The 25,862-nt window shown below is 36.7% G+C and overlaps 1 protein-coding gene and 1 long non-coding RNA gene across 4 annotated transcripts in view; one reads left to right on the top strand and one right to left on the bottom strand.

Moving 5' to 3' along the window:
* Positions 1-25,862, bottom strand: part of SLC10A7 (solute carrier family 10 member 7) — a 255,687-nt gene that overhangs the window by 134,974 nt on the left and 94,851 nt on the right. The window lies entirely within an intron of this gene.
* LOC131383131 (uncharacterized) lies at positions 2,906-7,656 on the top strand. Its single transcript, XR_009212916.1, has 3 exons — positions 2,906-3,123; positions 4,892-5,103; positions 7,360-7,656. It is a non-coding gene; the product is annotated as an uncharacterized LOC131383131 (long non-coding RNA).

Consider the following 25,862-nt stretch of genomic DNA (forward strand, 5'->3'; position numbering starts at 1 on the left):
GCTTATTTACAAGCAAAAAAATATGTATATTGGTAAAATTGTGGGATTATATATATTCAGAAAAAGAGTAATTGCACATACACACAAATTCCGGACTACTACTTCCTTTAAAATCACTGAAAAAAAAAAAAAAAAAAAAGCAGTGAGGGACCAGCCCCTTTAGAAATTCAGTACAATATGTTTAAACCCATACAAGGAAAAGTCACCAAGATTTAAACACAAATAACAAAAGGAAAAGGAGAAAAAGAAACAAGAGAATTAAGTCAAACACTCTGTTAACTGAATTCAGACTTTTGGCTTTTACAGGGCATTAATCTAATATATGCCAAATTAGATTTTCAAATTCCATAACATTTGATTTCTTTTCTAAAACCAGTTTACCTTCAATCCCAGAAGTTTTTCTTTCAAAGATAAACTACAATTCTAAGTGGAATTTCTATTCAACTAGGAACTCTGTTGTTTCAAGTATTTATGAATCATATTTATGATATTTATGATTTTACTCTCCCCAAACATTACTTTTGACTTTAATAAAGTTAAGACCGATGTAAGAACTAAAAGATGGTTTACTGTGTATTAAATGATGCTCATTTTAAAGCAGGGCCACTTGCACACTATATGTCAACTAAAATAATGTCAGAAAAGTTTTCAGACATCTGGGGATTTCTTCCAACTTAACAACTCAAACAACACCAAAATTATCCAGGAATTTCAGGATAAAATAGGTCTGCTTTAGAAACACATCCCCAATAATATATATAATTGATCACTGGTAACCTTTTTCATTTGTGCTGTGGAGACAAAATCCTTGAGCTTGAAGAAACCATAACTATGTTCTGGTCTGCACAAGGGATAGTTTGCATAGAATTTTTAGCAGTTGGAGAGCTTGAAGCTTTCCTTCATATCCTGTTTAATGGGACTTCTAATTAATGTCACTCGTGAACTTTAAATTGCAGAGTGAGATCATCCACACACAATTCCTTCATTATGGCTAGTCCACTCACACCGAAGCAGTGTTGAAACATTAAGTCTGCAAGTTGTTGAAGAGCCAATAAAGAACTGCAACAGGATGCCTAAGTAGTCCTTGTACAGTCAGTAAATTTAACGTGGCTTCAAAACAGGAGAGCAGAGGAAACACCTTTAGGAATTCTCTGGGGTATGATTTAACAATACAAAACAAGAGTGGAAACTAAAGCTGAAAGAAAAACTGGATAAAGCAATAACAAACGAAGTTGTTCATTTTGGGCAGAGACTCTGGGGACCAGAAGTTTAAGACATGAAGTTGTAAAGCAAAGTTCACTCTTCAGGCAGCCCAGGTGTATATAATGTCACAAGTGTCCAAAGATGTATTGACGTAGCATTGGAATTTTCTGCAACATCATGTAATCGTAACACAATAACTCTTAGGAGCATCTTGACATTTCTGAAAATACGTGGATATGCATGTGAATGACTGAATGAATAGGGTAAAATATTCTATTGTGTACTAAAAAATAGATAAATCTCTTTACATAAGTCAGTATCCTACAATTTGACATTTATTTTGGCAATAGAGTATCAATTAGGATATAAGGAAGAGCCGTGTAAAAAAGTTAATAATTACATACACTTGTATATACACACACTTATACATACACAGAAAATGAATGTGTGGCCTCCATTATAGCTTAAATATTTAGTTATCTTTCTGGTTAAAGATATAGTTAGAGAAGTAGTATCAAAAAGATTCTTCATCACAAAAGAAGTCAGAGAAGAAAAATTAAGATCAAGAAAAGCAGAAACACCAAAGGAGAATCTATATTCCATCAACTTCTTACCAAACTGTGGAACATTTGTTATAAGAAAAGTAGACAAGCCTAGGACCAGTGATCAGGAAGTCCTCTAATTTGACATAATAAGAAACAGACTTATGGACCACAGCATGCTGGAATTATTATACTTCAGAAAAGAATCTGTGGGTGATGTCAAAAGACAAGAAGAATAAAATGTGGCTTTGTAAAGGCTTTGAGAGACAGAAACAAACAACAAGTCCGTCCTGAAAAAGGAGAAAAGAATGGAGAGAAAAAGTAGCCAAAGTGGGAAAAGAGAAACTCTGCATGTGACTAGGTATCACAGACCAGTGACTGGTAAGACTCCCAAAGTCCCAGGGTTTTTGCTTTTCTGAATCCTGGAAAAATGGTTCATTTATTCTACAGATATTTAGCACATACTAGGTGCCAGGCACTGTGTAAGCAGCAGGAGAACGGGAGTGAAAAAGGCAGACAAGGACCCTACTCTCTCAGAGCTTACATTCTAGTGGAGATTGACAGGCAATGGGGAAATTAACAAGATTAACTTTTGATAGTGGTAACCTAGCTGTTAAGAGAATAAACAGGGTAATGTGATAGAAAGTACTAGGGAGGTATTCAGGGAAGTCCACTATAGAGCTGTCATTTGAGCTGACACTGGAGTGACAAGAGGAGCAAATCTAGTGAAGATCTGAGGAAAGAATGTTCTGACACAGGGGGTGGCTAGTTCAAAGGTTCTGAGGAGAAAACAGGCTTAAATGCTTGAGGGGAGAAAGTCTTTGCTGCTGTGGTGAGCTGACTGTGGAGGGTGTAGCATGAGGTGGAGCCACAGAGGAAGGGTGGGCTAGATAACAGGCCTTACTGGTTGGGATAAGGAGTGTAGATTTTAACCTAAGGGCAACAGGAAGACAAGAAAGGTTTTTAACACCAAGAAAGAGTTGGGAGAGAGTATGGGAATACAATGTAAACGTTTATATTATTAAAAGATTACTACAGCCAATGTGTGGAGTCAAAATTTTAGGGGGATTAGAGTAGAAGGAGGTGGACCAATTAGGGAATAATTACAGCACAAGAGGCAAAATGAGTTAATGGCATCTTGAATTTGAATAGTCATAGCGAAGATGAAGAGAAGTTGATAATCTCAAGATACAGCTTGAAAATAGATCCAATAGCATTTTCTGATAAATCAGATATGGGGAGTGGAAGACAATGGAAAGAGAGAAATCAAGGAACATTTTTAAGTCCATGTAACAGGCAGAGGCATTCACTGAATTAAGAAATATAGAGAAAGAAGCAGTTTAAGGATGGTGAGATCAAGACTTCTACTTTGTGCACAGTAAGCTTGAAATACCTTTTAGATATCTAGGATGGAACATAACATAGGCATTTTGATGTATGAGTCTGGCATTTAAGAAAAAAATCAGTGTTGAAGGTATCAATTAGCACAGAACAAGCATTTTGATGTTACCTCAAACCACAGGGTTGGATGATTGGATAAATTTTCCTGGGAAGATACTGTAGACAGAGTAAAGGCCAGGACCCACAGCCAGGCCTGAGACCCTCTAACATTTAGAGGTTAGAGAATCTATGTAGGGAATTGAGAAGGGGAGCAGTCAGTGAAATAGACGAAAACCCCAGGAGAAAGAGGTATCATGGAAATGAAAACAGAAACATGTTACAAGGAGTAAGTGATCAATATTGTCTACCACTGCCAAGTGTTTTTGTAAGATGAGGACATAAAAATCACCATTGGATTTGGAAGATGGAGGTCACTGGTGACCTTGACAAGGGCAGAGCCTAAAGACTGAGTAGAATGCTAGGGAGGCTTGATTAAATTGGGTACGGGGGGTGGGATTGGCACCGTTAAAAGTAGAAATTGGAACAGTTGTTTCAAATTTTGCTTGAAAGAAGAGCATAAAATAGGGCAGTGGCTAAAGGGGTACTTGGGAGGTGTTAAAAGAGCACAATCGAGTAGAGGTTCACAGTCATCCTACTTTGGTTTCTAGGCTTTAGTACAAATACCTAGGATGAAAAGCAGGATCTCAAATTACTTACTGAGTGACTTATCGAAACGTTTTCTGAACATCTACTAGATGTGAGGCACTGTGGTAGTAATTAGAATAGAACTAAGGATATGGGCTCTGAATTTCAGCAATTGAGCTCTTGCTAGGGAGCAGAACCTTCATCCGAGACTTGTGGAATTTTTCCACAAGCGTTTTTGGTTTCAAGGAACCAAAAAAGTAGGCTAAGCTCCAGGTCCTTCTGAACATACTCACCATTTGATGACAGACGTGAATGAACAGTGTGTCGCTAAGGGCTTCTACCTTCCCTACAGATACATTATTTACTTAAAGAACAAATTGTCTGGTCTTGCAGACATGAGAAGAAGAATACAAAATAAAAAGAAGTGAGTCTGCATGCACTAAAAATTGCATAAAATGTATGTTGACATTTAGGGAATATCTATTTACATATAAAAGTGTAAAAGAAAATTAGCAACAAGAAAAATACTCCCAAAGTAACAAAGTAAAAAATGAAGATATCAATGAAAGAATAGAAACTGCAAACACTGGATGGCCCCAAGATTCAGAACAGCTAAAATTTGCTAGCTGAGTAAGGAATCAGAAAGGAGCATCAGCTGAAGTCATTCAGCTATGATCAATCAGTATTTTTCTGAGAGATCATAAGCTACTCTGACGGCAGGCGATAAAAGTCTTCTGGTTGGAAAGACCTTCTCTATTCTAATCTCCTGATTTATACTGGCTGCTGATCCCTTAGTAACCCTTAGTGCTCCACAATCCTCCTATCCCCACTGTCTTCCCCAAATTATGGTTACTATCTGACTTGGTTCATCTTCTGGATGATGATGGATGACTTAATTACAGAAATGAAGGTAAAAATGAAATACGAAAGGAAAGGCCAGATATGAACAAAGGGGCAAACACACAGCCCTCTTACTATGGTTCCTTATTACTAAGCTTTGTATTTCCCAATGCCCAGGAGACCTGCATAACCACACTGGTGAGAGACGGAATAAAGAAAGAACAAAATTAGGGAAAGCAACACTTATTGCACGCCTCTTACATGCCAGTAACTCTGCCTAGGTTTTTCATGTTTTTTTCAGATTGGTTGCTGAACAATCCTGAGTTGCCTATGGATGAGGAAACAGTGAACAAAAAGAGATAAGAGTCTTGCCCAAATTTACACAGCGGCACAGACTGTGTGATTCTGAATACCATTATCTTCCCATCATAAAACACTGTGGATTACATATGCTTGAAATATATTAAATCGAGAAGAAATTACATGGAAAATAGTAAGTCAAATAATATACAAGTGTAACTTGTACTTTGGGATGCTTTGAATCAGTATTTTTTGTTGAGTTTTCATAGGTCATCTAAGCTAAAAATTAGATCAAAATAAACTTTATGATATATTTTTAAAACCCAGATTAAAGATGATAATTAGGTATTAAATCTGTTTCAAATGGAATAAAAATTTACATTTATACCACCACTACAAAAAATGTACACATGTAGACACTCAATTATTATCTTCATACCTAATTGAGAGTGAGTTGCAGACATGATACCCCATTGGTGGAGAATAGCATCTAGAAACCAAGATCCAGCATGCTAGGTACACTTACTGCTACTGGGGTGAAACTGATTTTAGGCTCTTTCAGTGGACACTGGTAGGAAAGATACATATGTGTATACACACATACCAATATCTGTTTTATCTATTTTATACCTATCTATCTCCATGTATTTTTAAACATCAGGCCATACTGATACCTCTAATTTCAGTCAACACCACAGGATGTATGCTAGTCTTCCCCCTTTCCATATTCGTAACTCCCTTCTTCAACAGAGAGAAGTCAGGCTCCCACTACCCTTATTTCCTCATACCTCCTGCATGTAACCAATATACTGGCCCTATCAGCCCCAACTGCCTCCTTACTCTTATCCACCTCCTGAGACTTCATCCCAGTCACCTCTTCAGCCCTGACTGCCTCCTGGGCCCAACACACCCGCTTAGTCCTAACTGCTTCCTCAGCCCTGACCCCACAGGCCACTCCAACACTGGCTGCCTCAAGGGGAGGGAAGGAAACCAAAAACATGTTTAAAAAAAAGGAAGAGGAAAGGGGAAAAAAGGGGGCAAGGGGACAGGAATAAGTAGCGGAAGAGCTCACCCTCATTCTTGAATGATTGTCTACTTGGGAATAATCTAGGCTAGCAATTGTTTTCTAACTTCATTTCCCCTTGAAGACATTCCATTTTGGGGGGCCTCTATTACTGCTTTAGAGAAGCCAGCTGTCACACTAATTGTTGTTTATGCTGTTGTTGTTGTTTTTTAGAAAGTTGTCTTTTCTCTGTGTTTGACCTGAAGATTTTCTCTTTGAACAGTGTATGTAGTGGTTAAGAGCACAGCTTCAAGAGCCAGATTGTCTGAATTCAAATCCCAGCTTGACCACAGACTAGTGGTGTAATCTTGCAAAAATTTTCTAATGATAATGATAATGAGTTAATGTCTATAAATATATGAGTTGGTATATATAAAGTGCTTAGAAGAGTACCTGGCACAAACAAACCACTATCTAAGTATTTGTTATTACTGCTACTAGTAGTTATTGTAGTAGTCTTTGTTATATCGAAGTTTTATTATGATATATACAGGTGCAGATTTAAACTTATCCTGCTTAGGACCTGCAAACTTCTTCAATCTAAGGATTCATTTTCCAGTAATTCTGAAAACGTCTCAGCCATTTTCTTTCTGGAACTCTTGTCTGGAACTAGTTTTAACATTAATTTCTAGACTTGAGTTTCTAATCTGATGAAAACAGTATAAATCCATACTGCATAACCACCTATAGCACAGACATGGAGTTTCCATTTTTCTCCCAAGAAACTTATTTTCTCCCATTCAAAGTCCCAGACTAAGATGACACTTCGCTTATCTTGGCCAATGATTAGAGTTTTTCTAGTAGTGCTTTCCGTGAGAGGGCACCTTTCGGGTTCCCAGGTTTATTGCATGGTCTCAGTTCCAGCTAACTACCGAAGGCTACATTTCATATACCTGCATGTATACTTCACACCTAACTATGAAAGCCTATCACATGCTTATATGTGCAATTTGGGCACTTGATAATTGTCTTTTTGACATAAATTCCTAAAAATGGAACTGATCCAAAAAGAGCAAGCTGAACAGCAAAGTGGTTATCGTTGTGAAATCTGGAGTTATTAAGACATTAAGTTTAAATCTTGACTTTGCCACTTAATAGCTGTTATTACAGCTATTAAGGGGGAAGAAAATCCAAACTCTTTGAGTCCTAGTTTTCACAGTTCTTGTATAGGAGTAAGAATAGTTATTGTGAGGAAAGAATACAGTACATGCAAAGTGTGCAGCAGAGCACCAAGCCCATGATGGCTTTGATAGATGTTACTATTATTGCTATTGTTATTCTAAATGTTTTCAATTTTTATCCATATTGCTAAGTTACCAAATAGAAAGACTATCCCTATTTACACACCCACTAACAGTGTGCTTTTGTTTCTGTTTTTGTTTTAAGACATGATCTTGCTATGTCTCCCAGGCTAGAGTGCAGTGGCATGCCTCCACCACCCAGGCTCAAGTGATCCTCCCACCTCAGCCTCCTGACTAACTGGGGTGACAGGAGCACCACTATATCTGGTTAATTTTGCTTTCAATTTTTTTGTAAAGACGGGGTCTCCCTGGGTTTCCGAGGCTGGTCTCAAACTCCTGGACTCCAGCAATCCAATTGCCTCGGCCGCCCAAAGTGCTGAGATTACAGGCGTGAGCCACCATGCTTGACCAACAGTATGAATCTGTATGTCTTTCCATTCTTGCCAACAATAGGTCTTGTGACTCTTGTTGAACTTTGCTAATTTTATAGATGGAAAATATTTTTATTTGCACTGATATGATTACTGGTACAGTTGTACATCTTTTCATAGGTTTGCTGCTCATTTATGTGTGTGTGTGTGTGACCAGTTTAAGATCTTTGTTCATTTTTCTATGGGTATATATGATTCTACTCGATCTGTAAAAGTTGTTCATATATTAAAGATAAAAAATCCTCATCTATATATTGCTTCTTTTAAAAAATTCTTTACTTTTGGTAGAGACAGGCTCTTGCTATGTTACTCAGGCTCGTCTTGAACTCCCGGCCTCAAGCAATCCTCCTGCCTCGGCCTCCCAAAGTGCTCGGGTTACAGGTGTGAGCCACTGCACCTGGCTTATATGTTGCTTCTTTGTTACATGAACTTTCGATATGAAAGCACTTCCCTGATATTTCACTGTAAAAATAAACTAAAGATGTAGTCTTTATTGATACACATTGCAGTGACTTTTGTTATTGACAGTTTTGTTTGTGCATTTCCTGTGAAAACAGCATAGGAATTATCTTTCTAGGTCAGGTCCCAACTCGCCTAACCAGTGCAAAATTCTGTTACTAACGAGTGACCTGGAGAACATGATAAAAAACAAGAAATCATGTTTATCAGAATAATACTTACAATCAATTAGGATTTGCTCAGTTTACAGGAAGATTTACTAGTTTAGTCTCTCACTGGTTATGAAATAAATTAACCCAAAGCCTTTTAAAATCAGTTTTTTGCCTCTGTTTAGTGGCTCTACTTATATTTTAAGAAAGTTTCCAGAATGCCCCTTCAACTTTCTATTTTCCAGATCTACCATCTTCGTCCATATTCATCTTATCCATGCCATTCATGATTTGATAGATTTTTACTTTCTAGGCCAAAGAGTCCTAATCTTTCACTTTGTCCTTATATGTCAATTCCTCCTCACTCCCTCCTACTTCTCTGATCATTTTATAATACATTGGCACCACAAAAATGAAATTTACTGAGAAAACCAGATTTTGAGATGCTGCCATAACTAATGAAGTCAGAGAAATGATGAAAAGGGCTTTAATGAGGTTTGAAATACAGTTAGAATATTACAGATAGAAAATCAATTTGGAAAACGCTGTCAGCTTCATCCATGAAGAAAAAATTATTTAAACACACACATCTAAAGGACAGGAGTAACTGTGAAGGCAATGAAGAACTGAGAATTGTTTTATAATTGAGAAAAACTCATTCTTTGTTATCTATCTATCTGCCTCTCTGTCTACCATATACAATATTTTGTTATGATTAAAAGTCTACTGGGTATATATACAAATATCTTGGATATTCAAATTCTGGAAGGTCTAGTAAATAATTAAGCATTTAATTATGTTAACTAACTCTTAATGCTATATAATCTTGGAGGCAGAAGGAAGAGTTTTTTTTTGGCTCCTTTGCAATACCACTTACAGGATGATGCATAATTGTGCTCATCCCATAGAATGTATTTTATATTCTTCAAGAGAAAAACTGAATTTGTGGATCCAAGACTAGCAGGTATTTTGGAGAAAAAAGGATATCTTTTCCATAAAGCCATTTTTGACAAGTACTGTAAAGCACTTGCATAGCAAAGAGAGATTACAGTTTAAATAGATTATATCAGATCATAGAACAATTGGGAGCTGTACTTCTCTTAAAGTAACTTATAAGATCTGGAGAACTGCTTCCGATCTGGGTTAGTTAAGCATTCAGCAGATTCTCAGTTCTTAATCATTGAAAATTAAATAAAAGCTACAGCCTTTCTTTCTAAAACAAAACAAACAAAATTTAAAAACCAAGAAAACCCATATACAATTATAGAATTTTATAGAATTTTAAATGTAAGTTTCTATAAGTTATTGGGATCTCAGGTCCCTAGGCTAAGGAACTCTTGGCTCTAGGGCAATTTTGGTTATATTTTTGTGTTTTTCAAAATTTTGCTTTTAAGCCTATCGCTGAATACCTAATATATAAACCGATCTCCTGTTTTACCTTAGGCACTCCATCTATTTATTTTGGACCATATTAGACTGAAAGTTCCATGTCCTCATCTATAAGCTCTTCATTGGTACTTTGCATGGGAAAGCCTTGCCATGTCCTGAAAGCTGATCTCCACTCTCTGCTATGAACAACTCAAATGGAGCGTCCTATTTAATTGTGTTGGAGATCTAAGGATTTGCCAGAACATTCTTGCCAATTTGACATATAAGAAGCCAACCACCAGCCATCTGCTCAATGCCTAGTTCCTAGGATCCTTCCTTAAGAGTTTATTGTGTGTGGCCAGGCGCAGTGGCTCACTCCTGTGATCCCAGCGCTTTAGGAGGCAGAGGTGGGAGGATCACTTAAGGTCAGGAGTTCGAGGCCAGCCTGGCCAACATGGTGAAACCCCGTCTCTACTAAAAATACAAAAATTAGCTGGGCATGCTGGTGGGCGCCTGTAATCTCAGCTATTTGGGAGGCTGAGGCAGGAGAATCACTTGAATTAGGGAGGTGGAGGTTGCAGTGAGCTGAGATTGTACCACTGCACTCCAGCCTGGGCAACAGAGTGAGACTACATCTCAAAAAACAAAACAAACAACAACAACAACAACAACAACAAAAAGTGTTTACTGTGTGATTCTGGTCTCTCATATATAAACCTGACTTATTTTGGTGATGGGATCTTTCCTACCCCTCACTTTATCTTTTCAGAGTCACAGGATATCTCATTGTACATAGAAGTCAGGCTATGGCAAGTGAGGCTGAAAGTATACCTGAGAAAAGCCAACTTTCCAACTCTAATCCTCTTTTACAATATTTAAGCAGTTTTATTGAGGTATAATTGATATACGAATAACTGCATATATTTAATGTGTACAATTTTATGAGTTTGAACATTGAAAACACCCATGATACCATCACCACAATCAAGTTAACAGACACATGCAATATTTCTGTGTTTCCTTCTATCCCATTGTCGCTCTTTGTAATAAGAACATGTAACATGAGATCTACGCTCTTTACAAATTCTGAAGTACACAATACTGTATTGTCAAGCATAGGCATTATGTTGTACAAAAGATTTCTAGAACTTTAGCAGATAATTAAAACTTTATATACACTGAACAACCATTTCCCCCACACTCCAGAAGTTTCATTATTAAAGGGGAAAAAGGTGACTTCTGAGAGTAACAGATACATATTTATTCAAATCCAAATACAGCATATTCTAAAATCGAAGATAATCTTTAAACAAACAGCTACTGTGCCAGACTATTAACTGCCTACTTTATAGCCATTCCCACCCTCTTATATGTTAACAGAACCCTGTTTTCTTAGGGACAACAATATGTCCAATCTAGGATATGACTCACTGTTAGTCTAGTTAGTCTAAACCAGTCACATTTCCAAGTAATATGTGCCTCAAATACATGACAGATAGCCGAGATATTGATTCCCCTTAACTCTCAAGGCAGAAGGACTGGGCCTAGATTAGCAGAAGCATTCTGTTCACCCTCAGGATGTACAACAAATGTTATCATTTCCTACACATGCCATAAAGGGAAAAACATCAGTCAGGAAGCATGATTCTAAGCCAAATTCTGTTCCCTTTGACAGATACTCAATTTCTTTCCTCTCCTTACAGCTAGCAGTAATCCAGTTTTGGCCAATGCAATATTAGGGAAAGTCGGCTGAGAGCCTGGTGGAAATGCTTGTTCTAACATATAAAAGGACAGAAATAAGAGGATAGCATATCAGCAGTGCCTTTTTCCTTTCTTCCTACCTCGAACAAAAATACAATGCCTAAAACCTCAACAGCCATCTCACTACCATGAAGTAACAAAGCATGAGGATAAAAGACCAATAGCTAGCCAGGCACGGTGGCTCATGGCTGTGACCTTAGCATTTTGGGAGGATGAGGCGCAGACTGCCTAAGCTCAGGAGGTTGAGACCACCCTGGGGGCAACATAGTGAAACTCCGTCTCTACCAAAATACAAAAAATTAGCTGGGCGTGGTGGTGCTCACCTACAGTCCCAGCTACTTGGGAGGCTGAGACACAAGAACTGCTTGAACCCCGGAGTGACAGAGCAAGACTGTGTCTCAGGAAAAAAAAAAAAAAAAACAGACCAACAGCTAAGAATAATGGAGCAGACGGATGGAAAGAGCTTGAGATTTTATATTGTTGAACATCAGACTCAAGGTCAACAACTGACTACTTCGAAAATGAGAAGTAGACAATTGTTGATCTTGGGCCTGATGTTCAACAATATAAAGTTGACTGGTGGACACTAATGGAGGGAATATTTTAAGTCGATTTTTTCTCTGAAGCATCCTTTAATTCTTAGCTTTGTAGGAATATCAACCCTCTTGTTCTCAGATTATCTAATGCTTTATTATCTATTAATATCTATACCACTTTAAGCCTTAGTGGGGTGACATCAGCTTTAATGTTAATCATTTCTATTGTATTCTTCATGGCTCAGAATTTCAGCATCCTAGAAATTTCAACATATTATGGCAGTACTGGTTGTTAATCCAGCAGCTAAGTGGAAATTCCAAGAGGCATAGTAAATTTACATATTCAAGGGTTATGGTTATTAAAAAACAAAAACTCTGAACCAAAAATGGGGGAACAAATATATTTCAGATATTCTGAAGATAATTTAACTGTTTTTGCAATATATAAGAAACATAGAAAGAGAAATTTTTTAATGGGTATATATAGGCAAAGGCTTGGGAATATTTAGGTACTCTCAAGCTATCTATAAATATAGAAGTCAAAAACATCAACCAGTGTTTCTCAGTAAATAAAAAGCACACTCCAAAAAAAAATGCAACTTTGGAAATCTTTTCTAAAAAGTAAGTGCAATAACACTTTTGCTTCCAAATAGAAAAAAAAATGCTATTGAATATGGCACATTAAAAAAAAAGCCACACTGTCAAACTCAAAAAAGTATATATTATATGATTCAATGTATAGGGTGTTCTGGAAAATGCAAAACTAAAGGGATAAAAAAACAGATCAGTGGTTGCCAAGGGCTAGGAGGGAGGGGGAGAGAGACATTGCCTACAAAAGGGCACAGGGAAACTTTGGGGGTGATGGAATGTTCTACATCTTGATTATAGTGGTCATTATATATTAAGCAATTATCAAAACTTATAGAACTGTATACTAAAAAAGGATGAATTTTACTCTATGTAAATTACACCTTAATTTTAAAATCGGGGAATAGCACATCTGTGAACTGATAAGAACCAAGAGTTATTTTATGCTGGGTTAAGCCATGCTGTGGTAACTAATCAAGAACCTGAGAAATAGAGCCATTGTCCTATATATTATGTAAAATTTTAAGCTATAAATGTATATGGTAGAATTAATGCTGTGTTGGATAGTTATATGTGTTTAAGACTTTTAATGGGATCAATTTCATAACTGAGTTAGATAGCAAATTATTAGGCTTAATTTACTAGTAAGGGATCATAAAAAGTGATATCCTTTGCTGTGGAAATAAGCAATTAATCTTAACATTTCATAGCACAATTGTAGCTTCCAATGTGAAGGAGACACACATGATATATTCAATAATGATAAATTGCAGATGTTAATAGTTTACTTAGCTTTTAAGGACATTTAATAGTCACAAAGTATCTCTCACACATTATATCATCTGATTCTCACAGTAATCCAACAAGGTTAGAAAGGTAAGGTATTATTATTTTTCTCCACTATATAGAAGAGAAAATAGAGGCCCAATAAGTTAGATGATTTGTCTACAGTTCTAATATTAGTATTAATAGAGTCAGGAAATAAACTAAGATATTCTGATCCCAAATCCAATAATTTCCTCCCTATATCAGTCTGCCAATTAAAGACAATATATCTCAAAACTCTTCCCCAAATCTCAAACTACAAAGCCAACTAAAACTGACCAAAAGTCTATATGAACACTCAAATGCAGCTCTACAGCTTTTAAAATGGTCCTATTAAATTAAAATGAGAATACAGCACAGGAAGGATTTTAGGCAAGGAAAGCTACTGCTCTAATAAAAAGGAAAGTAGACACACATAGACTTCCTACAATGAGCCAGGCCGACTGTTTTAAATTTAATATCACAAAGATCCCTAAGAATAGGTATTATTATTATCCTCATTTTACATTTAGAGAAATTTGGATCAAGGATAAGTTGTCCTAAGTTACCCAGTCTATCAAGGATGGATAAACTAGCATTCATCCAAGGATGGATTATAATCCAAGCCTGTTAGATTCTGAAGCCCTTTGTTCCAAAAGCCAAAGAGAAAAATATTTTAAACCTACACACTTGTACGTTGAGTCAAAATTTCAGTAGTTCCATAACCTTGAATCTTAATGAAGATTGTTTTAAAAGATCTTTCAAGGCATATCTTGTTCATAGCTTCTTCACCTTTATTTTTGTATTTATTTTGAGACAGAGTCTTGCTCTGTTGCCCAGGCTGGAGTGCAATGGCATGATCTCGGTTCACTGCAACCTCCGCCTCTCCAGTTCAAGCAATTCTCCTGCCTCAGCCTCCCAAGTAACTGGAATTACATACATGGGAGCCACCATGCCTGGCTAATTTTTGTATTTTCTTTTTTTTAGTAAAGATGGGGTTTCACCATTTTGGCCAGGCTGGTCTCAAACTCCTGACTCAGATGATTCACCTGCTCTGGCCTCCCAAAGTACTGGGATTACAGGTGTGAGCCACCTTGCCCAGCCTTCTTCACCTTTAAAATGAGGATTGCTTCTGTTTTCCTTTCAAATATGTGTCAAACTTCCTTAAGTGTCTTGAAGTGATATGAGTTTCCCAAAAGCAGGTATTTTTATACTCATGTCAACCTCTATAGACCACCGTGGTGCTCTATAGCAAGGTCAACCAGACCATGAGATGGAAAAACAAAATGAGCCAAATAAGAAAAGAAACAATTCTAGGAATTGTGACATTTCCCTTAAAATAAGACTCTCCTTTAAAATTCCATATTAAATATTTTTAAATATCTGTTTTGTCTTTAAATAAAACACTCAGGACTTTTGAATTATAAGACAGAAGGAATGGCTTATTTTTTAAAATCTTCTAACACATACAATTAATACTAATGTTTGAAAGAGGTGTATGCTAATTAATACTAATGTTTACAATTAGTATTAATTAATGTAGTATTAGTGTTACTAATGTATACAATTAATACTAATGTTTGAAGGAGAGTAATGTACATACAGGCACTTGAAAAATAATTCATGGTGAGGGTGATAGTAATGATGATTAGATAGCTACTTTCACAGTCATTTGTCTTTAGTGGTTTTCATTATATTAAAAGTGAAGAAGAAAAATAATTTTTAGTTTCTCTTGTTTTATACTGTCACTGAAGCCTACAGGTGATCTGTTTCTTGGTGTATTTTTTAAAATATAGAGATGTAAGTCATGCATTTGCTGGAATAAAACTTACATAATGAAGTTCATTTTGCTTGTCAAGTGCAGATGAAAGGAAGAAGGGAAATAACAGTTTAAATGTAAAAGGCACCTTTTCCCTAACTCCTCAACTATTTCACACAATAAAATGAATAATTTAACTACCTGAAACTTCATATGTGCAGAACACTGCATGCAGACCAGTGGCATTTTCACTTCGAATTTGTATAGTCTTTAGTCAATACACTTCATCTGCATTTCTAACACCTGCTTCAGTCGGCTGTGAAGTACGCTGTTATCTCTACAGTTGTCTTTTATCTTTACTCTGTCCATCTAGCCAAAAAAAAAAAAAATTACGTGATAGAATATAATTACTTGGCCTAAAAGATATGGGGAGTAATTCACATGATTTTCTCAAAGGTATTTTCTTTTATCTTATCAAGAGATAATTTTAAAACAAGTTACTAATTAATGTTGTCATTCTTTATAGCATACACCTCCTTCAAACATTAGTATTAATTGTATATAACAGAAATAACAACATCTACTTGCTCTGCAATGAGTATCTGTTTTGGGTGTGAAGAAAGAAAGCCATTAACTGTAATGACTGATAACATTTACAAAGCACACAAATATGCCTACTAAGCTTTTTATTGTTATAGTTTGTTATTACAATGATGTTCTTCTAGCTTAGACTGCCTACCATGACCTAAGTTAAAATTTTATGTATATCAACATAAACATCAGCCAATTTTTGACTTCAGTTAATCTGTCAATGACTCACATTTTTATATGGAGGATTTAAGCAAAGGATTAATACATTTTTTAAGGATTTATACATTTTTTATCTGTGTTACACAATTTTATATGGATGATTTAAGCAAAACATTTAAAGGCTGAGTTCTCTGATACAAAAATTATCTTAGAATAGGAGGACAAATGGGGAGCAGTTGTGGGAGAAGAACTAGAATAAAATTGAACTATTGTTCTTACTTACTCTCTGCTTATTTCCTGAATAGCACTTAATTATAATGTAATTAGTATATCTGTTGTCTGTTCCCCTCTCTATTTGAATGTAAATTTCACCTGGAAAAGGATCATATCTGGCTGTTCACCACTCCATTTCCAATGTCTAGCTTAGTTCCAGGCACATAGTAAATACTCAGTAAGTATTTCTTATACAAACAAACTTTTTAAAATTTCAACCAGATCGAATTAGAAGAGATTCCCAAGGACTTCCTAAACTTCTCTATTCCTTTAAAAACTTCATTTATCCTTTAAAAATTGATATATATGGAAAAAATATATATGGAAAACCTTCATTTATCTAGGATCACTGCAGAATATTACATAAGCTGATTTTCTAAATAAGCTGATTTTCTCAGATAGCCAAAGATGATCCCTTTAAGATTCTAAGACAGTTTAATTCCAATTATTTTAAGTGTGTCATTCAAACACACATCATTATTTACTTCTTTAGCTTGTTTTTTAAAAATAGGTTTCACGTAATTTATTAATGTCTTATAATCAAAATTGAATATTAAAATGCTTTTACATTCTGTCATATAATATTATAGTACTTGCAGATACTAGTGAGATAGGTAAGGCAATATGTCCCTAAGCCAAAGGGACCTATCAACATAGACTCATATTTAATCATTTTGTTGTCTCCTTTCCTGCTTTCTATTTTCAGTATTTTACCTTCTAGCTGCTTCTTCACTACAGGTTCTTATTCCTAATAAGTTTTAATTTACTAGTCAGGATGAATTAAAGATTCACTAAATAACTAACCTATAACAGAAATATTATGAAAACATTAAACAGTATCTTTTGCTTTTTTATTCAAATGTAAATACTATCGTTTGCAGACTTTCCATTCAAGCTAAGCCATTAAGCCTATCACCCAGAGTAGGGTAAACATGGTCTACAGCATCAAAGTTGTTATTCAGTTTTGAGAATCATATAAGGTTTACCTGATGAGTTCCTAGAGGGAAAAGAGTCTTGAAAAAGATTCTCAGTATGCTTGAGAGAGAAAGGGATTTTCTAAAGTCCTTAAATTCCTATTACAGATTAAGGGCCAAATCCAGTAGAGCTGAATATCAATCCTGACCACGAAGAAAGAGAAAGTTCAGGATATGATCCAAGGGAACTTTTAATGGCCCAGGGAGCAAGCCCACTGTGCTTCTGAACTGCAGGAATAGAAATTCAGAAAGACATGAAAGAGGGGGATGGGGAGGGTCCTTGCTTGAAAGGGATGGTGAAGTAGAAATGTCCAGAACGCAGAACATTGGGACTAGTCAACAGCTTGCTCAGGTATAGCCTTGGGGAAGCTGCAAATTCCCAGAAAGCTCACATAGGGCCCTCCTCAACATGACTAGGAAACAACAGCATTGTGCTGATGAAAGCAGATGTCTAGATAAATAAGTGTTAAATAAAACTCCAATAAAGGTGATCCAAACACACCCATGTGCCCCCACGAAAAGACACCAAGTAGGCACTTGAAAAATATGACAACCCAGAACCAAACATAAGGCTTTTCCACAACCCTTCTAGCCTATTCTAAGATTCCACCAGGGGCTGACATCAAGTTCCTAGTGTTCAGAACTCACTCACATGCCGGGCACAGTGGCTGACGCCTGTAATCCCAGCACTTTGGGAAGCCGAGGCTAGAGGATCACCTGAGGTCAGGAGTTCGAGACTAGCCTGGCCAACATGGTGAAACCCTGTCTCTACTAAAAATACAAAAATTAGCCAGGTGTGGTGGTCCACGTCTGTAATCCCAGCTACTCAGGAAGCTAAGCCAGAGAACCACTTGAACCCAGGAAACGGAGGTTGCAGTGGGCCGAGGTTATACCACTGCATACCAGCCTGGGTGAAAAAGCAAGACTCCATCTTAAAAAAAAAAAAAAAAAAAACTCACAAAAGAACTCACTGAGAAAGCTGCCTAAGAGCTTACACAGACATCTGGTCATGACTTTTATAAAAACCTATGCATTACTGAAAGTAAAATACTCAACAGTGGAAGCTGGGCAAAACAAAAGCAAAGGTCAGGTGGGGGAGCAGAAACTTCTTTAAAAATCTTAATAGTCCCAGAATTAATATTCTCACTCCTAATGAAAATAGGACACAGTGAACTGTTGAGAAAACAATAGAAAAAAGTTAAGCAATTTCCAAAGAGAAGGATAGCTTAATAATTCAATGGATATTCAAATTTTTGGACTACTTCCAAGAAATAAAAAGCTAAACTTTACGAAGAGATAAACAGAAGGGGAAATCTCATTTGTGTGGATTAGCATGAGAAAAAAAGAATGTGAGTCAGGATTGAGTACAGAAAGGTTCAAACTATGGAATATTTTTAAGAGAAAGAAACATTTACTACTTTCTGTAACTTGAACTAACCTCTGGTTTAAAATGGAATTCCTTCAGCTACATGACATAATGGAAAGTAGATTGTCAAGAAATAGTGGGAACTGGATTCTGGCTGTGGTTCTTCTCATTACCAGCTGGATAAGCTTGGACAAACCCCTTGACCTTTCTGAATCTCAAGTTCATCATCTGTTAAATAGCAAAAATAATAATAGCTAATATTTATGAAGTATCCTACTACCATGTTACATGCTCTGTTAATATTTAACACCACATACTTCATTTAATCCCTACAAACATCCACAGGTTGACATAGTTGCTATTATATTCTCATCCAGGGAATGGAGGCACAGTAAAGGGATACAAACACAGGCAGTCTGACTCCAGAATCAGTCTCATTGGAAATTCAGTCTCAGCAATACTGTACCTGCCTCACAGGACAGCTGTGGTCCTTATTTGAGAACATATATGTAAAAGTGCTTTGAAACCTATATGATGCTTTACATATAAGAAATCACTAGTATTTAATGAATAGATTAGTTCATTCAAGATTAGCAGAGTTCATCTGTAATTAAATCAATAAAGTATACTTTGAGTTTATTTCTCAAGTATATTAAAAATATATACCACAAAACTATTTGCAGTATGAATATGTATATTCAACTTTAATGCTATTCCAACCAGCTTGAAATATCGTAGATTGCGAATTAGTTAGGTACACAGCCACAAAGAGCACTGTACAAACAAGTAAGGAAAGCTCGCTAGGCTCTATCTTGCTCAGAAGCTATTCCTTTTTCAATCCAGTTCCAACAAACTGCTTTCCAAGTCTAGAGAAATTTAAAAAAATTGGCTGCTCTCCCAGACATACTATACCTATTCTCAGGTATGTTCAGAACCTAGTCTGGAGAAAAGTGTGGCACGGAGCAGACACTTGGCAGAACAACTGAGTGAGAATGATTAGCTTAGAGCAAGGGAGATGCCAGAAATTAAAGCAACGACAATCTAACTCAAAAAGCACTGTGGCACAGGAGTCACTTAGTGCGGAGGCAAAAACTCAACCCCAAACACTTCAGCATGGTTAGAAGTCAGCATGGTTAGCATGAGAGCCATGCCTAGTATGCTTGTCAATAGAGTAATGACCAAATAGGGTCACCAACAAAAGGTTAAACAACAGAGAATTTCAGAAGACTGGAGAGTATATGATGCACTTTAAAATTTTTGTATTTAATATAGTAAAAAAATGTTTAGAGAGTTATTTATAAGAATAAATCCTGAGCTAGCTAGAAAGCATGAACACATTCATTTCTTCACCTGACTCTGCTTGAGAAACTCTGCTAGGATATCAATGAGCCTCGCCCCTTGCTCTCCAAGAACTTACATCCTGGTGATATCCTGGTGATAGAAGACAGGAATCAAAAAAAATTACACAATAATTATTTAAAGTTCTGATAGGTGCTTTAAAGGAACTGCACTACATACCAGGAGGGTATTCAGAAAGAGAATCTGGTCTTTCTGAATACTCTACTAGAAAAGAACTCAGAACTTACAAATGTCTTCCCATCTCATTTGGATTTAAAGCCAAAATCTTTTGAATGACCCACAAGGTCCTAACTTTATAATCTGGATCCTTATTACATATCTGAATTCATCTTCATTACCTTCTCTGTTCTGGCCATTCTCCTACCTCAATACCTTTGTACTTTAGAGTTATCTCTATATGAAACAAACCCCATTTCCCCAAATATCCCCATGGCTTGCTCTCTCACTTCCTTCAAGTCTCTGCTCAAATATTCTTTTATAAATGAGACTGTCACCTACCAACTTTCAATAAAATGCAACCCCTCTAGTTTTATCCCTTTCCTGCTTCATTTCTATTCTCTCCATAAGATATATATATATAAAACATTGTAAAAGTGTGCATTTTAGTTGTTATATTCCCTTGCTAGAATGTAAGCTCCACAAGTATTATCTGTTTTATACATTTTCATAGCCTCACTGTAGAGTAGGGGCTCAGCAAAGTTATTTGTTGAATAAATGAACTGGAGAGACTATAAGCATGCCCTTATGGCAGATGCCTTGTTGGTGAAGAAGATGGCACAGGATGAAGCTCGAGAGGGAGGCAAGAAATAGACCATGGAGAATCTTTTAAGCCACATAACAGACTTTGGTATTTATCTCGAGAAAGTCATTGAAGGATTTTAAGCAGAAAAATGACACGATCAATTTACATCATTCAAGATAATTTTAACCACTATGTGGAGAATAGAATGAATGGGCCAAAAAGAGATGAGAAAATCCAGAGCAACTCTCATCTCCAGGGTGAACACAAGTTTTGTTGTCTCTCTATGTGAAGGTGTATACACCCTTAACACACGCTGATGTAAAAACAACTTATTGCTTGCCTATCACAGTAGTATTTACAAAATTCCCAATCCAAACTCTCAAAATTTAAATGCTTCTTTCCCAAATGTTTTCCTTCTGAATAAGCCCTGAAATAAACATGTACTTTTAGCAAATTCTATTTGCTTCAACAGCAATATATAATATAGTGAAGACTTTAAGATTGCACAAAACATATCTCTATGAACAAGGTCATAAAGGTTAAGAGTAGCCTAATTTTCTGAGATTCTTTTAGCTACAGATTTGGCTAAGGGCTTGGATAGTATGGGAAAGAAGATAAGCGAGAAAAACATTGGTGATTTAACCTCTAGTGTTCCCTTAAGGACAAACATTTGTCACCTTGACAGCAAGGTGAAAGGTTTGCAGTGAGCATGCTTATAACAGGACTCTCGCCTCTCTCTCCTCCCTGGAGACCTGTGAGTTCTGAACAGACAATATCTGAACAGACGATGATGATGATGACGATGATGATGATGATGATGATGATGACAATGATCCACCGAAAAGAATAGGGGAGGAAAAGAGATTGAGACCCCACATAACTCAGAGCCTCAAACTGAAACGATGCCCCAGGGACTGTCACAAAGATTTAGCATTTGCGCTCTTCTTCCTAAGCTTCTACTTAAGGCTGGAGTAATCAACCCTATAAATTATCACAAAACATTCAAACATTGTCCAATGTTAACAGCATGGATTCCATTGCTAATAATCATGAGTGTGTTTTAAAGCTGAATTCCTAGGCATATATAGCTCCACTTTTGATACAAATCTCTAGTTTTTAGGGTTTACAATTCTGATGTGAAAGTCAGCTGCAGGCTTAAATCAGGCACTAAAACAAGCCTGATGTTTACTCTTCATGAATACATATAATCCAAATTAGTATTAAAATGATGATACCCATGCATCAAAAAGAATAATAGGATCTCTGTTTTAGCCTAAAAGCTACATTGCTTACAGTATTTTCAAAAGTGAAATAGGAAAAGATATTTTGAAAGCTAAATAATTTTTTAAAAAAAGAATTAAAGTTTTTTATGATCATTTTTAATTCAATTTACCTGTGACATGTGAAAAACCAAAGTAAAGTGCATTTCATACTCTCTCTTACCACTCGATACAACACTTCTGACACCAGACACGTAGGAGTGTCTCCCCACACACCAAGCAATTCTCCAGCAGACACCAACTGGATGTGCTCTAATTCAATTCAATTCTAACACTCTCCACCTGCAGAGAGTGTCAGATCCCAAAGCTGAGGGCTCAGTCCCACAAGGCTATCCCCCACTTCAGATGACAACTTCAAGCTCCAGGTTGTGGCTTGTGCTTCTACCTGACCAGCTATAAATCAGGGTTCCCACAACCCCTCCTCAGGTTTGATTAATTTGCTAAAGCTCACAAAACTCAGGAAAAACACTTGTGTTTGCCAGATTATGATAAAGGATATTACAAAGAACACAGATGAAGAGCCAGATGGAAGATATGCATAGGGCAAGTCATGTGGGAGGGAGCACGGAGCTTCCATGCCCTCTCCAGGGCACACTGGGAACCTCCATGCATTTGGCTATCAGCAAGCGCTCTGAACCCTGTCCTTTTGGATTTTTATGGAGGCTTCATTATGTAGGTATGATTGATTATGTCATTGGCCATTGGTGATCAACTCAACCTCCAGCCCAGGAAGTTGGGAGATGGGATTGAAAGTCCCTACCCTCTAATCAAGACTTGGTCTTTCTGGTGACCAGCCCAGATCCTGAAACTATCTAAAAGCCAATCAGCCACATTAGCACACAAAAGTCACTCATCATTCTGGAGATTCCAGGGATTTTAGGAGCTTTATACCAGAAAATATATATTTCATAATACCACATTTAACTTAATTTCACTAATTTAATTTTAGGAATCAGTGACATTGATCTATGTGCTCCTTTGATGAATGAAATTTTACCTAGATACTATTTTACACTTTTATTTTGAAAAACATCGTACATTAAAATCACTATAAAATCACGATTAAAGGCCAGGCACAGTGGCTCATGCCTGTAATCCCAGCACTTTGGGAGGCTGAGGTTGGCAGATCACATAAGGTCAGGAGTTCAAGACCAGTGTGGCCAACATGGTGAAATCCCATCTCTACTAACAATACAAAAATTAGCCAGGCATGGTGGCAGGAGCCTGCAATCCCAGCTACTCAGGAGGTTGAGGCACGAGAATTGCTTGAGCCCAGGAGACAGAGGTTATAGTGAGCTGAGATCATGCCACTGCACTCCAGCCTGGGTAACAGAGCAAGACTCCGTCTAAACAAACAAACAAAAAAAATCACAAAGCTACCATCCATTTCATTTCAATATCTACCCAATGTCTAATCATTACTGTCTCTAAGTACTGTCAGAGGACTAAAATTATTTTTAATAAGAAAATGAGCTTTTTAACATAATGAATACTAACGAGCATAATAAAAATGTAATGTTACAAAGTATACCAAAAAAATGTATGAGAATGAAGGGGAGTGGCCATATAGAATTGAAGGCTGGGACACAGGAAGGATGAGATCGGAAGTTAAGAAGAAAACAAAAGAGAGAGGAGAATTAATGGTTGAACTAAAAGACTGTCTATTCACTTAACATCCATGTGTTCTTCCTTCATGAAAAAAATAGTTATCTACTATATCTACCTCTGGACACCACATCACTAATACATATCAAATGAAATGTTTATCTCACAATGGTTTTCTCACCTAAATTTCCTGTTTTTGTTCATGATGCTTCGCAACAATTAATCTTAAGATCTTTGAGTCCCCAGTCTCTTTATGTTTCTTCAATTTCCTGGCCTTTTTACCATATAATATTCCAGAAGCTTTCATGAAAAACTTGGTCAGTATAAGTATCTAAGTAAAAAACACCATTATAGTGATGCTTAAAAAACGTACTTATTAGGGATTCATGTTGAAATTATATGATCACCAGAGCTTGCTTCAAAATAATACCTGAGAGGAAGAAAATGGATGGAAGTGTAGAGGAAAAAAGACTGGGCTGAGTTGACATCTGTAGAAGCTGAGAGATAGGTACACAAGGCTTATTAATATTATTTGGTCTACTCTGCATACATTTCAAAGTTTCTAATTTTAAAAATGTTGCTGTTGTTTTTTTTAGGGGTCAGAGATTTAGGAAAATATCATATTTGGGGGCTAGATAAGAAGTTTCAACAGCTGGGCACGGAGGCTCATTCCTGTAATCCCAGCACTTTGAGGGGCTGAGGCAGGAGGATTGCTTGAGGCTGAGAGTTGAAGACCAGCCTAGGCAACATAGCAAGATTCTGTCTCTACACAAAAATTTTAAAAATTAGCTGAGTGTAGCACTGCAGACCTGTAGTCCCAGCTACTAAGAAGGCTGAGGTGGGAGGATTGCTTGAGCCCTGGAGTTTGAGGCTGCAGTGAGATATAATTGCATCACTGTACTCCAGCCTGGGGGACAGAGCAAGATCCTGTCTCCAAAAACAAAAAAGGTCTTGAGAAAGGCTTATACAGAGAATTTTGGGGTAAAATACTCTGGATAATAATAGTAGCACCTACCATTTATGAATGCTTGCTAATGGGCCACTCTGCTAAGCATTTGAGAGATTTGATCTTATTTAATCTCTATCAGTACTCCTAGTTAGGTATCCCTAACTCAAAACTCGGGAGAGACTCCTCCCCCAGTATCAGGTCCTCGCATACAGTAGTCACTAGGTTAATATTAACTGTCTAAATAATTGAATAAATGATTAAGAAAGCTTTTCCTTTTTCTTTTGTGTTTGTGATCCTTTATTTGTAAGACAATTGAAAAGCTCTAGCCAAAGTGTTCATTATTGTTCATCTGGGCTCAGAATACTCTACACAGCATCTTTCACTCACCAATTTACCAACAAACACATTGCTGCCAGGCCATTTCTCCCAATATAGCACTTTGTCCATGATATACTCCTTGAAAACTCTTCAGCAATGCCTCACATGGTATCAAGTCCAAGTTTAGCCTCTCACTCAGGCTCTCTATAATACCGTCTCACCTAATTTCCACCAGCCACCAAGAATGGGCTTACTCCAGTAAATGCCCGTTTTCACTTTCTTGCCTGCAACTGACCATTCATTCATTTTTTATATGTTGATCATCTACTATGTACCAGGCACCGTATTTGCCATTACATTTACGTACAGAGAGATATAGTGAGCATAACAGGCATGGTCCCTGCCCTTACTGGGCCACATCCTCTGTCAGGTTGACCTTCTCCACTTGGGCTGTTCTCAATTTTCAAGATCTTCACACTTAACATTCACCAGCATCCTTTCCTGATCACTTTAACCTACTGTGTCCTCTCTTTTTTAATTGATGATATCACACATTTGAGCACTTAATTATATTTTGTCCTGTGTTTCTTTCTCTGAGTGTTTTACTTAGGCATGTCTCCTTTCTTCAATTACACTCTCTTAAACAGAAATTGCATCTTATACTCTTCTTCATCACCCAACTGAATGTAACTCAGCTGACTTCAATGATATATGTACAACATGAAGTTAATAAATAGCTTTCAGTATTGAAAAGAGCCAAGCATACAAAGTCAAAATAATAATAGATCAAGATCTAATATATCTTTGAAAATGGAGAAATGAAAAGCTCTAGGAAAGGTACAGGTATATAATAGGGAGAATAAAGGTACAAAAAATGAAATTTTTCCCATATGGTATAACTGTCTCCAATAATGTATAATATTTTAGGGGATCTATGAAACATCAGTCTTTTCCTTTAATTCTTGCATTTCATAGAACATAATTTAGAGGCCATACCATAGGCCGAATTTATTAGGGCTCTGCAATGATGTCAATAATATTGATAGGAGCAAATTAAGTCTTTACTTATTTAGAAGAAATACTCTTTTTCAACAGAAGCAAAGATTAATATTTAGAAAGAGAGAGTGTAACATTTACCTAAGAAGAACATTACTATAGTTTAACCGTGTACAAAACT

The sequence above is a fragment of the Hylobates moloch genome, unplaced genomic scaffold, assembly GCF_009828535.3.
Source record: "Hylobates moloch isolate HMO894 unplaced genomic scaffold, HMol_V3 SCAFFOLD_3, whole genome shotgun sequence".
NCBI classification, from domain to species: Eukaryota; Metazoa; Chordata; class Mammalia; order Primates; family Hylobatidae; genus Hylobates; species Hylobates moloch.